The sequence below is a fragment of the Nycticebus coucang genome, chromosome 17 (genome assembly GCF_027406575.1).
Source record: "Nycticebus coucang isolate mNycCou1 chromosome 17, mNycCou1.pri, whole genome shotgun sequence".
NCBI lineage: Eukaryota > Metazoa > Chordata > Mammalia > Primates > Lorisidae > Nycticebus > Nycticebus coucang.
The window spans coordinates 9,463,224-9,480,276 of record NC_069796.1 but is presented as its reverse complement, the minus strand read 5'-3'; the positions used below and the strand labels follow the sequence as shown (position 1 = coordinate 9,480,276).

Below are 17,053 nucleotides of genomic sequence, written 5' to 3'. Positions count from 1 at the left end.
GGTAAGTTGATTGCCCAGAGGTATACAGCTATAAAGGCAGAAGCCCTATGAAAATATGTCTCTTTGATTCCAGAGTACAAGCTTTATAGCTCCACACCAGTGTTTCTCAAAAAGTAACACTCACCTCTTATAATGCCTCAGAGTATTGGTCTTTTAATTTTTTTTTTTTTTTTTTGTAGAGACAAAAGTCTCTCACTTTATTGCCCTCAGCACAGTGCTGTGCCCGACTATTTTTTTGTTGCAGTTTGGCTGGGGCTGGGTTTGAACCCACCACCCTTAGTATATGGGGCCAGCACCCTACCCACTGAGCCATAAGGCGCCACCTCCTCAGATTATTATCATTGAGACATGCATGCAGTATTAAAAACAATGACTCATATAGCGAGAAAGTGATTGCTATTTTGATTCTGTTCTTCTATCCTTTAATTATATCATGATAAAAATATCATCATTGAGTGCTGTGTCTTGAATACATGCCTAATTTTTGGTAACAGACAGTGGGCTTTAACACTCGGAGCCTTTAGTGGGCAATAGTTTTTATGCAGAATTTAAAGCATTGTTTTATGCTCACTTTTCTTACAGTCATTTTCAACATGGGATAGATTGATGATGACAGTTTTCCACTTACAGTACTTTTGTGAAGTCTCCTTCTGAAAGACATTGAAGAAAAAAACATTTCAGGAAAAAAAACTGTAAGTGATATACACCCATATGGTATGAAAAACATTGAAATTGGGGAAAACAAATCCCCAAATGTATCAAATTGGAAAATTAGGGAAATGTAATTAAAATCTGAATTCTTTTTCAAAGAGGCAGGAACTTGGATGGATGAAGTGTTGCAACTCCTCCAGCACACGTGCCAAGTAATATTAAATGGGGGAATGGTTTCTTGGTTAGACAGACACGTTCTACCGGGAATTAGATGTGGTTTCACCAAATGTCAGGCAAAATGTTTGGCAAATTCTCATGACTCACGTTTCAACAGTAAATGTGGGATAATTTTTTTTCCATCAGCAGCGGGGGCGGAGTGGGGAATAAGTCTCAGTTCACTAGCAGGAGATTTTGCAGTTGTCAGGGGACAGCATAAGGGCTCTTAATTTGTGGGGGAGGGGATGCAATAAATATATCCTGAGCACTGGGCAATGGGGAGAGGATAGGAGAGACTGTAATCAGAAAAGAGGACATGTGCGGAACGAAACAGACAATTTTGCATTACTGACATAATTAACTGTACTGTCACCCAGGTTTAAATTAAGCAAGGTGTCCGGGGACCACAGCTGTTGAATTTATTTTCGTTGCGTGTGATGGGAGCTGTTGCTTCCCAGCATGAGTGATCATCCTCCAGATGCAAACTGGAAGGCCCCGGTCAGCCCAAGGCTATCAAGAGGAAAGGCAGGGCTCCCGTATATTCCGTCCCGGCCTCAGAAATGAGGGGGCAAGGATCTGACAGCGGAGTGGGAGGGGTAGAAAGCTCGGTGTAGTGTGTAAAGTTCAGAGTGGGCAAACGTATCCTTCTTTCTGTTATTTTTCTTTCCACACCGATATCTAAACTGCAATTGATTGAAGTTTATGCCAAGAGACCATAACCTCATTAGTCAGACTTCCAGTTTAATAACGATCGATTTTAATGCCTCCATCTTGGTTGGTACTGTTGGAATTTCTGCAAAAGTCTAACTGCGTCAGTACTTCCCTCAGTTCTCCACACCCCTTTCCCTTTCCCTGAGAACCCGCCCTGTTTTCCCAGCCCAGATTCCTAAGGCCTGGCGATTTCAGCTCCTACAAGGCGCCCCGCCCCCTCCCCAAACGTCGCAGTGCCGCAAGTAAAGGAGGTAGTGCTGAAGGGGGGTGAAAGCTACGGAGTCGGGCTTCGTCCTTCCGCCCTTCGCCCAATGGCTGGAGTCCCTCTGCGGGCGCGGTGGTAGCGGGACGTAGATTCAGTGCAAGTATTTTTCCCTTTTTCTGCCACGTCCCAACCATTGACGCGAGCCCACTCCTCAGGTTCCGATTGGCTGCGTGCATTTCCCCCTTCCGCTGAGGCCCCTGATTCTATTGGTCGGCGCTACCTCGGGGGCGGGGCTGGTGTAAGCCGCTCCTTCGCCTCCACAGCGGCGCAAGGGGCGGGACACGCCGTCGCCACCGCCTCTGTTTCCGCCACCGCCGCCGGCGCTGCCGCCGCCGCCACCGCCGCCGCCGCCTGCCGCCTGCCGCTGCGCGTTCGGCGGGGGAGGAGTCGGAGGCGGAGAAGAAGGCGGTGGTGGCGGGTGGAGGTTCGAGCGCTGTTCTCGCTCCGGAGCCACTGCACATTTCGGTGAGAGCTGTTTTTTTTTTTTTTTGGCTTTTCTCCCCCCCCCCCCACTCTAGCTTGTTCTGGTGTCGGGAGTGTGGGGTCGGGATGAGGAATCGCTGCGTTCTCCCTGATTTTTCAGCCTCTGTCCTCAGGGGGAGCGGGGCCTGGCCCTGCCCGCCGCGCCGGCCATGGTGGGTGGGGTTGGCCGCCGTGAGAGGCCTGCCTTGCCTCCGGGTCCGGTCCAGCCGGACCTGCGGCCGCCCTCCCGTGCGGGCCGCGGCGCCCGTTGCCCCCCGGACGGATGGCGGGGATCGGGGCAGAGGCCTCCGCCGGCCGCCTTTCCTGCCGTCCTTGGGTATTGGGCCGACGACCCCGCGGCCTTTCTCCTCACACTGGCGACTGTACGTGAGCGTCCCCCTCCCCGACACCTCATCCCCCGCTGCCTCTGCCCATTTCCAGTCACCCGGCATCTGTCTGATCCATCTTACGCCACAGGCCTGCGGCCCTCCTCCCCCAGACACTTTCCGTTGCCGTCATTCTGCCCCGCGTATTTGCTTTTTTTCTCCAGTTGTCACCAAGGCCCTGGCACGCAGACACCTTGTACAAACCGTAGCAGTCGCTCTTCTCCCGGTATTAGCTCCATTCCATCGACGCTTCTCCCCGTCCCCGGTGTCAGGTCGGCGCACGCCTCTGGCCGATGCACCATTAATCTGGCCTCCCCGAGATACCGTTAACATTTTGCTTACATTCAGAATGGTGAGTTTAAAGCTGGTCAGACTTAGTTGAAGAAAAGAGGCGGTGATAAATAGTCTTTTTTGCAGAGAGGAAGAATAATCTGAAAGAGTTCCTTCTCCAGGCATTAAAACAAATTAACAGCCGCGTAGAAACTTTGAGTCTGGTGGTTCTGTGAAGTTTATACAGTTTTTTTTTTTTTTTTAAGGCTTCGTATATTCTGTTATTTTTATCATGAAAGATGTCACATTTCTTTAAAGTGGCAGTCCCCTTTGCTGAAGACTACATACAGGTCATTTGAAGAATATGTAAATCAACCTGATAGTAACAAAAATAAACGTTTGAGCTCTGGTTTTCCGTGTTGTAATTGTCTTCTCAGAGTCATTAATTTCATTTCCATATGAAATAACCGTTTAATTTTTTTTTAAATAATTACAGACATGCAAACTTGATGTGAACTTCTCCAGTTATAGATAAGGGACTACTAGTTAAAATGAGAATATTTCTTCTCATTCTCCAGTCCCACTTTAGGGTCTGGAGTTTAGACAATTTAGTGTCCATCTTTAAAGATGCTTTTGCACATGCATTTATAAACACACATACGTGCAAAGTTTTTTTGTTTTGTTTTGTTTTAAGGAGAGTATACTGTACCAAACACATTTGTATATCATTTGCTTGTCAATTATACGTCTTGGACATCTTTGCTAGTTTTATATAGGTCCCCCATTAGTTTGAATGGGCTGTAGTTAATTAACTATTCTCTGATTGAAAGATGTTTAATTACAGTTTCCTTTTGCTGTCACAAATAATACTTTACAATGAAGCCAACTTTCTCATCTACTGATTGGTATTTAGTTACACAATTCAACTCACCCTTGATTTTAAAAATTTAAGTTGTTTGGAAGTATGTAAGGTAAAAAGTGCAACTCCCATTTTGCCTACCTGCATCCCCAGAGTCTGTCAGCCACTGTTAACAATTGAGTAAACTTCCTCTATCTGTCATTATTTCTGGAGCATGGATTCCTAGAAAAGGAATTGCTCAGTTAAAGGGTATTCATTTTTAAATTTTGATAACTATTTCTCTTTCCTTATATTTTGAAAATATTCTTGACTATTTGTTAAGCATTTCTTCTTCAAGAATTTCAGATTCAGCTTGTGATTTATATAAAAAATATTTAAGCTATTTTGAATAAAGTTATATTCAAATTGTAGATTAATTTGGAGCAAATAGACCTTTATAGTATGAGTCTCTGCCCTTAGAAATGTGGTCTCTACATTTCATTCACATCTTGCTTTATATTCCTAGGAAAAGTTTTATAGTTTGTTTTTTCATATGTATGACATTTCTTCTCAGTATTCTTAACTACTTTATGGTTTGATTGCTGTGGTGGATGAAAACTTTCAATGACATTTTTCTCTTTTTCTTCTAGTTATATAGGAAAGCTTTTGAATTTTCTCTTTGGTGTATCAAATCATTTTATTGAATTAATGATTATCTGGAAATATTCAGTTTTGTGGTTTTCTTTTCAGTTTTTACAACTTAACATGTTTTTATCATTGCTTTTGTGATTATACATCCTACATCATGTTAAGTAACAGCACTGATAGCTTAAAATCTTGGTATATGATTTAAAGGGGAATCCTTCTAATGTTTTAGCTTTGATCATGATGCTTGCTGAAGCTTTTTGATAAATCGCCAATATTAAGTTAAAATATTTCCTTCTATTCTTGGTTTTTCAAGATGATTTTATTGTTATTTTCATTGTTGTTGATGTTTTTAAAAGCCATACATGGATATTGAGTTTTCTTACATTTTTTTAAACATATTTTGATGTGCTTACATATGGGCATCACCGATATTCCCTGGTGACTTTTTGATCTGACACACAAACAAATAAACACACTGCAATCTGAAGTTGTAAGTTTTATAAAATAGCAGCTTTAAATGTTGAACAAATTCAGTGTATCAAGTTTTTTTCTGTGATTTATGCTGCTGTGTTCTGAGAACTCTTTGTCCAATGCAGAGGTGTGCAGATTTCCTAAGAGAGCTTCTTCTAAAAAAAAATCAACTTCATTGAGGATAAGTTAGATACAATAAAATGTACTTATTTAAAATGTGCAGTTTATTTTGTTTTGACAGATGTTATACCCACGTCACCATCACCACAGTGAAGAGTGAACTACTTTTCATAGTCAAGATAGAGAATGTTTTCATCTCCCCTCCAAATCCCACACTTTTAGCCTATGTCCCAAGAAATTACTCCTCTTTTTCTCACTATAAATTGTTTTAATTTGTTCTAGATTTTCATCCAAGTGACATTTTGTATTATATACTCCTTTGCATCTGTCTTTTTCTGTCAGCATGATGTTTCTGAGGATCATCCGTGTTTTTGTGGATTTTGTTGTTCATTTTTTTTTTTTTTTTGCAGTTTTTGGCCAGGGCCATGTTTGAACCTACCACCTCCCGTGTATGGGGCTGGGCTGTCAGTGCCCTACTCCTTTGAGCCACAGGCGTGGCCCTATTTTGTTCTTTTTTTTTTTTTTTGTTGAGGATTCATTGAGGGTACAAGAAACCAGGTTACACTAATTGCATTTGTTAAGTAAAGTCCTTGTTGTTCTTTTTTATTGCTGAGTCATAGTTCCTGGTTTCGATCTACCACAATTTGTCAGTTCTCCTATTTATGGCTATTTGGATTGTTTCCAATTTGGGGCTGTTCTTGATAAAGCTGCTAAGAACATTCATTCAGAGTTTTTGTGTGAATATGTTTTTATTTCTCTTTGTAAATACCTAGAAAGGAATTTGTTGGGTTGTATGGTAAGTGAATGTTTAACCTTCTAAGAAGCTGCCAAACTGTTTTCCAAAAGTGTTTGTTCCATTTTACATATGCACCAGCAGTATATGATAGTTCCAGTTGCTCCACGTTCTTGCCAACACTTGGTTATTTCAGTCTTTTAAATTTTAGCCCTTTTAGTGGGTAAGTAAAATCACACTGTGATTTTAATTTGCGTTTACTGGCTAACTAATGATGTTGAGAATGCTTATGTGTATACTGCCTTTGTGAAGTATTCAGATCTTTCGCCCATTTTTTAAAACTTGGGCTGTCTTTTTGAGTTGTAAACCTTTTTTTGATATATTCTTCATGCAACTCATGTGACACACAGACAAACACTGCAGTTTGAAGTTGTAATTTTTATAAAAGGAGCTTTTAATTTTGAATAGATTCAGTGTATCAGGTTTTTTTCTGTGATTTATGCTTCTCTGTTCTCAGAACTCTTTGTCCTGTGCAAAGATGTGATTTCCTCTTTTATTTTCTTTTCCTTATATGTTTTATAGTTTTTGGTTTTATGTAAAGGCATATTATCCATCTTGAGTTAGTTTTTCTATATGGTGTGTGGTATGGATCAAGGGTCATTTTCTTTTGAAATGATTATGTTCTTCTAGCAGTATTTATGGGGATCATTATCTTACAGCTGAAAATCATTGAATTCTTGAAAATCAGTTGACCAACATATGTGAATCTGTGTCTGTACTATCCCCTTGATGTTTGTATGTATAATTTTTACAATACTACATTTTCATGGTTATTTTTACTATTTCATAAATCTTAAATCAGCACGTGTGAATTCTTGAACTTATTCTTTTTCAAAATCATTTTGGTACTATTACTTTAGCTTAAACCTTTTAGAGGCACCTTTTTAGTTTCTATAGAACTTCCTGAAGAAATTTTAATTTGTATTGTATTGAATGCATAGGTCAATTTGGGAAGAACTGACATCTTCATATTGAATCTTCCAATTTATGAACACAGGTTATCTCCATTTATTTAGATGATCTTTTATTTCTTTTTTGGAATTTTGTAATTTGAACCTACATATGTTCTTACTCATTTTGTTAGATTTATACCCAAATATTTCATAATTTTTGATACTATTATACATGATAATTTTCTTGAATTTCAGTTTTTGTATGTTCACTACTAGTATGTAGAAATCTAATTGGTTCTTGCATATTGATCTTGAATCCTGTAATCTCAATTCACTGAGTAGTAACTTTTTAAATATATTATTTTCCTTTGTGGACAATCATACCGTTTATGAATACAGAACAGTTGTTTTTTTTTACAATTTGTATATAACTTTCCCTCCCTCACCCCACCTTTCTTTTCCCCTCCTTGCACTCACTAAGACCTCTTTAGCATGATGTTTTATAGGAGTGATGAAAGCAAGTATCCTTGTCTTGTTCCTGATCTTAGGAAAGCTTTCAGTCTTTCATTATTAAGTATGATGGAGTGTTGCTATAGGCTGAACGTTTGCATCCCTCCTAAATTTAGATGTTGAAACCTAATCCTGATTGTTAGGGTATTTGGAGGTGAAATCTTTGGGAGGTGATCAGGTCATGAGCCCTTATGAAGGTCAACAGCCCTTTAGTGCTATTACAAAAGAAGTGCCAGGTATTTTTCTCCCCCCTCTGCCATGTGCAGATACAGTGAAAAGGCTGCAGTTTATGAACCAGAAATTGGATCTTCACCAGATACAGAATCTCCTGGCCCCTTGATTTTGGACTTTTCAATCTCCAGAGCCCTGAAAAATAAATTTCTGTTATTTATAAGCTCCCCAGTCTATGGTAGTTTGTTATAGCAGCTCCATAGTGGCCTTTTACCATGTTAAGGACATTCCCATTCTTATTCTTAGATTGCCCCTCCTTCAATATCGAGGATCAAATTTCAACATGCGATTTGGAGGGGATGAATACTATACTTTATCAGGAAGCAGTTCTTAATATTTTTAAAACAATTTGATTAGGATTAGTATTATTTGTTTTATAAATGTTTATGAAAGGATAAGTTAAATTATTTTAATAGATAGGGAATTATTGGGGTTATCTGTTTTCTGTTGAATGCTTTCAGTCTTTGTAGAGTCACCTTCACTCACTATATGACCTTTAGTAATTTTTGTCTGTTTTATCTGTTGTCCCAAAGTTTTTTCTTTTTTTTATTGTTGGGGATTCATTAAGGGTACAGTAAACCAGGTTACACTGATTGCATTTGTTAGGCAAAGTCCCTTTTGCAATCATGTCTTGCCCCCAAAAGGTGTGGCACACAAAATATGAAACACTTCACAAAGCGTTAGCGTGTCATCCATGTGCGGGGGCCATGCTAATCTTCTCTATATCGTTCCAATTTTAGTATATGTGCTGCCGAAGCAAACACCACAAAGTTGTTTTTTAGTCATCCTTTTAATGTCTGTAGCATCTGCAGTGATACCGTTTTTTATATCTTGATATTGGCAGTGTGTCCTCTATTTTTATTGGTTTGGTTTCAGGTTTATAAATTCCGTTAACCATTTTTTTTTTGTTTGTTTGTTTGTTTGTTTTGTAGAGACAGAGTCTCACTTTATGGCCCTTGGGTAGAGTGCTGTGGCATCACACAGCTCACAGCAACCTCTAACTCCTGGGCTTAAGCGATTCTCTTGCCTCAGCCTCCCGAGTAGCTGGGACTACAGGCGCCCGCCACAACGCCCAGCTATTTTTTGGTTGCAGTTCAGCCGGGACCGGGTTTGAACCCGCCACCCTCGGTATATGGGGCCGGCGCCTTACTGACTGAGCCACAGGCCCCGCCCCCGTTAACCATTTTGAACATTCAATTTTTTTTTTTTTTTTTTGTGGAGACAGAGTCTCACTTTACCGCCCTCGGTAGAGTGCCGTGGTGTCACACAGCTCACAGCAACCTGCAAAACCTCCAGCTCTTGGGCTTACGCGATTCTCTTGTCTCAGCCTCCGGAGCAGCTGGGACTACAGGCGCCCGCCACAACGCCCGGCTACTTTTTTGTTGCAGTTTGGCCGGGACTGGGTTTGAACCTGCCACCCTCGGTATATGGGGCTGGTGCCCTACTCACTGAGCCACAGGTGCCGCCCCTGAACATTCAATTTTTTATTTGATTACTTGACTTTTTTTTTAGTGTTTTCTATTTTATTGATTTCCTCTCTTTACTGTTTCTTTATGCTATGGGTTTAGATTCCTCTATGTTAATTTCTTAAGGATAAGCTTTTCCTCTCTTTACTGTTTCTTTATACTATGGGTTTAGATTCCTCTATGTTAATTTCTTAAGGTCTCATTGATTTGAGACCTTCTTTTCTGTCCAGGCACTGCTTTACTTGCTCATACAAATTGTATATGTTGAATATTTTCTAAGTTATTATGTGACTTCCAGTTTGACCCATTGGTTCTTTAGAAGTTTATTATTTTATTTCCAGATGGTTGGTGATTTTACGTATCTGTGTAGTTAATTTTTATGTTTACTTTTTTGTAACAAATAACATACTTTGTATGATTTCTTTTAAATTCTTTGTTGTTTGTTAATTTATGGCCCTGAATATGGTCAATTTTGGGAAATGTTCTGTGTACACTTGAAAATAATGGGTATTCTACTATTTTGTTGGAGTATTCTTTAAATGTCAGTTAGGTCAAGTTGGTTGAGAATGCTTTTAGGCTTTTATTTCTTTACTGAGTTTTTGGTCACATGTTCTATTGCTCATTGAGAAGAGAGCAGAAATCTCTACGTGTAATTGTGGATTTATATATTTCTCCTTTTTGTACTATCAATTTTTGCTTTGTATATTTTGAACCTGTTGCCAGGTGCATATATGTTTAGTATTGTTAGGTCTTTTTTTTTTTTTTTTTGGCTGGGGCTGGGTTTGAACCCGCCACCTCTGGCATATGGGGCTGGTGCCCTACTCCTTTGAGCCACATGCGCTGCTCTTTTGGGTCTTTTTCGATGCATTGACTGACCCTTTATCATTATAGAATGGTTCTCTTTATTTCTGATGGTAGTTCGCATTCTGAAGTCTATTTTATCTGATATTAATAGAGCTTCTGTAGCTTTTTTTTTTTTTTTTTTTCCAGGTTTTGACCAGGCCATATACCCCCAGTATAAGGGGCTGGCGCCCTACTCCTTTGAGCAACAGGCGCTGCCCTCTTCTGTAGCCTTTTTGATTAGTATTTGTGTGATATATCCTTTTCCATCCTTTTGCTTTTAACCTATGCCTTTTTATTTAATGTGGGTTTGCTCTAGAAAACACACTTATTTAATTCATTCTAAAAATGTATTTTAATTGAGGTGTTTAGACTGTGTTTAATGTAATTATTGATGTTGGAAATCTGCAATATTAGTAGTTATTTTCTCTTTAACTTACCTGTTCTTTGTTCCGCATCTTGGGGTCCCTTTTATCCTCTTTTTTGGCTCATTACTTATTTGGTCTCTCAAAAAGAGTAATATCGGTTTCTCTATGATTTGCAAAAGCCGAAACAGTATTATACCACTTTTTAAATATAGTATTAGAGGTCCCCAGTAGTATATTTCCATTTTCTCCCTACTATCTTTTGTGACATTATTGTCCTTTTCCATATCCTATGAACCTTGTGATGTGTAAAGTCCTTTGCAGCCTAGTAGAGTATTCACTAGTCTGTGTGGCTGTGTAAATGTGAAATTAATCAACATAAATTAAAATTATTTTCTTTTTTTTTGTACTAGTCACTTTTCCAGTGCATATTCTTTCTGTCTGAAGAACTTCCTTTCACATTTCTTGTAGTTCAGATCTACTGGTAACAACCTCCCTTAGATTGTCTCAGAAATACCTTAAGTTTTTCTTTTGAAAGATTTTGCTGGGTATAGAATTCTCTGTTCAGAGTGTTTCTTATGTCTAAGATGCTATTTAATGTCTTTGACTTGCACAATATCTGATGAGAAGTTTGCTATTAATTCTTATTTTGATCCTTGTTTTCTAACATCAGGCATCGAAGGTGTTTTGTTTATAACTGGGGATTTGGACCAGGTTGGGTGTTTGTACACTTTTGTGTGTTTTGTATTTATCTTGTTTTTGGTGGGGATCACTGAGCTTCTTAGATTTATGATTTGAAAAATTTCTCGGTATTTTCTGATGTTTCTTCTGCCCCATTTGCTCTCTCTTTTTGTGGAATTATAATTATAGACATAGTAGTTTATTTAACACAGTTCCACAACTCTGGGGGCTCTGGGCATTTTTGACGTGTTTATTTTCACTTTTTAGAAAATCACTTTGTAACTAGGTTTGGGTAATTTCTTTTGACCTATGTCAAAGTTCACTAGTAACTAGTCTAGTCTTTTGATATGCTCATGGAATATATTCTTCATATCTGTTCACGTGTTTACTTCATGAATTTCCATTTTTATCCCTTGAAATTCCTTGTATTCATGTATGTTTCTACCTTTTTGCTAGAGATTTTAACAGAGTGATTAGAGTTATTTTAACTTCCTTCTTTGATACTTCTAACACCTGGTTCTATTTATTGCTCTGTCTTCTGATGTTTGGGTTTTTTACCCTTAGTTTTTTTGTCTTGCAATTTTCATTGAATAGTGGGTGCTATATGAAGAACAGTAGAGATTGTGGTAAATAGTTTTTATATCTAGATGGGAGTCTGCTTATTTATTTGCTAGACTTACTAGTGTGATATGTTTGATTTAGCCTAATCAGTGATTGAACTGGGTTTGGGTTTTGTTACTGTGGTTACTTTCAAGGTGCCAGTTATCTTGTGTTCAGTGTGGCAGCTGAAGTCCCTGAGTTTTGAACATGTTCTTACTCATCAGCTTTCATCTTTTTCTGTGTCCCTATACCTCAGTGGAGTAGGATATTCCCACATGTTTTCATCGTCTGCATGAGTAGACTGTTGTTTTTTGGTGCTGACTAATCTGGGTTTGGAGACAGGGATTTCTGTCTTCCTCATCTGTGTTCCATGTTACACAAACCCTGTGTTTCTTGTTTCTTGGTTTGGGGGATGGACCAGTGATCCTCTTTCTTCGGTGGGTTTGTGCAGGAGAGATTTTCTCCTCCTTCCTCAGTGGTAGGAGATTTCTAATGGTATCAGTAAAGGAACTCGACCTACAAACTGTTTCCTAACTCTATTCCAGGAGTAAAGGTCTTTTTTCTTTTACCTACACCCTAGCCACAATGAAGGATAGCAATTGGGGTCCTCCCAGTGGTTTCAGGCTTTTTTTCTACAGGGGAGAACCCTTGAGGAAGAGTTTTACTCCTTTTCCTCATTGAATTTTTGCTTCATGTAGAGTTCCAAGTGAGTGGTCATTCCTAATCAATTACTTGGGCTGCCTTCTACTCCCCAGTCACCCTTCCTAGAACTTTGTCTTTGCTTCAATTGCTGTTAAGGTCTTTTCTGTTGGTAACCTTCACTCTTGGTGTTCTGCAGTTTGTACTGTAGTATGACTAAGGGAACCTTTTATCTTGTTGGAGACTCTTTGGACTTTGTGAATTTGGGAATTCATGTCTTCCATCAGTTGTGACATATTCTTGTTTATTTTGTCTTTGACTATTGATATTCATCTATTCTCCTTTCTCTTTTTGGGAATGCTGCTTGGAAATATGTTCTACCTTCTCATTGTGTTTTCCATGTCTCTTACCTTCTTTTTTGTATTTTCATTCCTTTGTTTCTTTTACATCCTGGCTATTTCCTTAACTTCAGTTTTCCATTATACTAGTTTTGTTTTCAGCTGGATCTGATCTGTTCTTTCACCCATGTATTGTTTTAATTATATATTTCATTTTTAGAAGTTTTATTCACTTTCAGATCTCCGCGGTTATTTTTAACGTCTTCTTTTTAGTTATACTTTTAATTTGCATTTTTTTTTTATATTAAAGAAAAATTCTGATATCTGGTAGTTTTAGTGTCTGAAATCACTAGGCATTTCATAGGCATTTTCTTGCTACTTTTAATTTTGCCAACTCTTACTAGCTTTATATCTCATGTATTTTTTTTTGGCTGGGGCTGGGTTTGAATCCACTGCCTCCAGTATATGGGGCTGACGCCTTACCCCTTTAAGCCACAGGCGCCGCCCTATTTTTTTTTTTAATTGTGAATTCATGTTTAAAATTTTATGTGTGGGAATTCTTACCTGATTTGAAAGTGATATGACTTTCACCAGCCAGGAATTAGATTTGCTTCTCTCTGGTACTTAGAATACTGTGCCCTAACAGTAAAAATATTCTCAGCTTATGGCTTAGGGGTTTATGCAGGTAGTATGAGGGAATCTAATGAGGTTGAGTTTGTGGCTTTGAATTATTAGGAAAGACATTCTTCTTCTTCCCTATTGTCCACCCTGTACCCTAGCCAGAGTTTAAAAAATTTTATTAGCTTGAACTTGGGAGGTTTTAAACAATATTTTGTTTGTCACACTGTTGGAAATACAAATTAAGAAGTTAAATTTTCATGAGATCCTGTTTTATATGTATCTTTTTATTTTCTAAAATATATCTCAGTTATTAAAAGGAGGATCATATATCTTATGTTGCCTAGGATAATTTTATGCTTTTTATTCTTTATCAATCTTGTTTTCTTGCATTCTTAAAAGTGTCTTACCTTAGTTTTCAGTGACCCTTAAAAACCTGAGCTAACAAAACCATAAAAATGTTTTTCTGCTAATTACAAAAGAAGCATGAATGTGTGGAAAAAAAATTGGGAAACACAAAAATGGAAGGCATAAAAATCACTCTTAGAACCTAACTGAAGTATAACCTAACTGAAATACAATTTTAATATTCGAATATATTTTATTCCAGTGAGTATTTAAAATGTATTATTATGCTATGCATTTGGAAGTCTGTATAAGGCATAAATATGTTACTTTAGTAAATTTAGCATAGTGAAGTCAACATGAACAGTAACCAAATTAAGAAACGGAATATTACTAGCACACCCCTTTGCTCTCTTTCAATATTTTGTCCTCCTTTCCAAAGTACATGATTACTCTCCCTTAATATCCAAACACATAGATTTTGCATGTTTTTGAAAAGTGGAACATACAGTGTGACCTTTTTAAAAAAAAAATTGGCTTTTTTACATTCATTTTTGTGAGGTCCATTCATGTTGGTAAGATTTATTCCTGTTGTGAGTAGCTGTAGTTCCTTTTTGTTGTATGGTTTCCTGGCTACAAATATATTTTGTTTATCCATTCTTCCACTGATACATCTTTAGGTCATTTACAGTTTAAGATTGTTATTGACAGCGCTTCTCTGCACATTTTTGTGTGATTTGGTATGCATTGCTAGAATGGACTATTTATCCATAATACGTGCATATATTTAACTTTAGTAGGTAGGTACTTCCAAAATTTTTCCAAGATGAATGTAGACATTTACATCCACTGTAGTGATGTAGCAGTGCTTCAGTTGCTTACCATCCACACCAACATTTGATATGGTTCATACTTTAATTGTGATCTCTGGTGTGTAGTGGTAACTTGGTTGTTTTAATTTTTTTTTTTTTCAGTTAATTTATGAAATAAATACCTTTATACGTATTTTTAGCCATTTGGATATCTTTTCCTGGGGTGTGCCTCCTCAGGCTGCATTTCTTTTGTATTATCTTACTCTTTTTGACTTTTAGGCGTTCTTTTTATATTTTGGATATGAGCTCTTTGTTACTCAAATCTAATGCAAAGTTTTCCTTTCATTTGTGGCTTTCCTTTTTGGTTTCTCAACAGGATATTTTTACAATAGAAATTTTTAATTCTATCATGCTGTAATTTATTGGCTCTTTACATTTTATTTATTTATTTATTTTTGGCCGGGGCTAGGTTTGAACCCGCCACCTCCGGCATATGGGACGGGCGCCCTACTCCTTGAGCCACAGGCGCCACCGGCTCTTTACATTTTAGAAAATTTTCCTTTTTGTCCTGTTCAAATCATTCTCTACTACAGTATCATAAAGATTTTTCCTTATCTTTTGGAGATTTTATTATCTTTAAATTTATAGTCCTTTTGGAATTAATTTTGCATTTTGTGGAAAACAGGCCAAATTTTGTTTTTGCATAGGTATCCAATTAGTCTAATGCATTTAGGAAAAATATATTTTTTCTCTAGAACTCTGTAGTGTCTTATTGTCATAAGTCAAATGTATATAATGTGGATCTGATTATTATTATTATTATGCTGCTTTTATCTGGTAATAGCTACCCGCACATGGTTCTTTAAAATACAAATTGTTAGGTTATTAAGAAATGTTCAATTTTTGTAAGTATTAAGTCTGAGAGTTGCTATCTCTGACATTTCAATTTGACATTTCTGGGTTTTATTGTAAAGGTAGGTACATAGTTTTCTACAGATAAGTCAAAAACTAGTGTTATTTTTGAATGTGAGTTCCATTGTGGAACCAGTACAGAACAGAGAGCTAAAAATATTTATGAGGTGTTTGGGAATGATGTGGCTAATAAATGTACAGTACATGAGTGGTTTGATAAGTTTCGTTCTAGAAATTTTAATCTTGAAAATAAGCTACACAGGTCATCTAAGACTAAGGTGGTATAATGATGAGCTGAAAGCTGTAGAGGAAGCAAATGCACTTCGAACTATATGTAAATTAGCAAGATTTAACGTTACTATTCCAACAATATTGGGCCATTTGAGACACATGAGTGAGGTAATGAAGCTGTGTATAGGTGTTCTACATTAATTAAATGAGTATCAGAAGAGGAATCATCCCAAAGCTTTACTTTCTTTGCTATCAGACATAAAGGTGAACCATTTCTATATCCTGTTTTTATGTGTGATGACAAGTGGATTCTTTCTGACAGTTGCAAACGTTTTTCACAATTGAAAGTCTAAAACCAAACATTCATCAAGAAAAGTTAGTAGTGTCCATAGTCCAGTGCCGGTATTATCCTCTATAGCATCATGAACCCTAGGCAATCGATTATAGCAAATGTCTACTGCAACTAATTAGATGACATGATGAGGATGCTTGTGTTAAAGCAGCTGAGACTGGTCGATAGAGATAGGCCAGTCCTCTTGCAAGACAATGCTATTGCACAGAGAATGCTGTTTATAGAAGCAGAACTTGGAAACTCCCTGTTATCCACTATATTCACTAGGCCTCTGACTACCACCTCTTTCATAATGCAACAACTATTAAAGGATGTTATTTAGGTTGAAAGAACATTAGACAGATAAAAGGTATGGAAGTGGAATAAGAAATAGACATCTTTGAAAAGCAGTGTTGGAGATTATTGGGTATTGAAAGCAGTCATGATAATCTTCAGTGGGGCTTATATGTAGAGTGTGCTATATGAAAATGACAACAAAGGGCATGAGGTAATAGAGATTTTTGCATTGTTTGTGGCCTGGTAAAAAACTGTAGACATTCCTAAATTTACAGTGGGACTTAGGATTTTTTGACTGTATGATAGGTTAATTAAAATATAACCCTATCATAAGGAGCATCTGGACTTACATTGGTTCAAATTTTGATTTTTTTGACTTTATAATGGGTTTATCAAGATATTAAATGCATTTTTGACTTAATAATATTTTCAACTTGTGATGAGTTTGTCAGGACATAATTTCATTGTAAGTTGAGGAGTATCTGTAGTTTGAAGTAAACATTAGGAGTATAGATCATACTTTGAAGTAAAGATAAGCTGAAATGGACTTACCCTAACATAGACCAAAACCAGATTTCTATTACATTAAGGTAATCTACTTACAATATAATTGTCTGCGACAAGAAAACTTAAAGTACCCGTTAGATAAACATCAGTTATTCAGAGCTTCTATTTTCTATTCTAGGAAATAGAATTCAGTGTATAGAAAGGATGCATCTTGTATTTTCTAAGAATAGCACTTAGAAAATGATGCTAAAGGGTGTATCAAAAAAAACTACTAGATGAAATAAAATGGAACAAAGGACAGATAAGGTGAATGAAAATAATAGCAATATGGTAGATTTAAACCGGTCATATTGATAATTATATTAAGTATAAATGGATTAAAATCTTTCTATAAAAAGACAAAGATTATCAGACTTTATATATGAACAAGCAAGACCTACCTATATTCTGTTTTAAGAAAGACACTTTAAGTGCAAAGACACATGTTAGATGAAAGTAAGTGTTTTGAAGAGTGGAATAGGCTCTAGTATCAGTGCCCAGCTTCCACAGGGGAGTACTTCGAAGGTGACTGTAGTGAGATTCATCCATGAAGTATGTAGCACTTTT

At 37.3% G+C, this 17,053-nt stretch overlaps 1 protein-coding gene and 1 non-coding gene across 3 annotated transcripts in view; one reads left to right on the top strand and one right to left on the bottom strand.

Annotated features, from left to right (window-relative positions):
* The window catches only part of PJA2 (praja ring finger ubiquitin ligase 2), an 88,803-nt gene that overhangs the window by 741 nt on the left and 71,009 nt on the right, over nucleotides 1-17,053 (top strand). The window contains exon 2 of one of the 2 annotated variants that reach the window (XM_053566312.1): nucleotides 583-692. The gene's annotated coding sequence lies outside the window, so the exon portion shown is untranslated. Of the gene's footprint in view, nucleotides 1-582; nucleotides 693-2,117; nucleotides 2,309-17,053 lie in introns of those variants that run through there. The other variant, XM_053566311.1, reaches the window with a different exon arrangement.
* On the bottom strand, nucleotides 8,120-8,229 carry LOC128569369 (U6 spliceosomal RNA). The gene has a single exon (XR_008375332.1). It is a non-coding gene; the product is annotated as a U6 spliceosomal RNA (small nuclear RNA).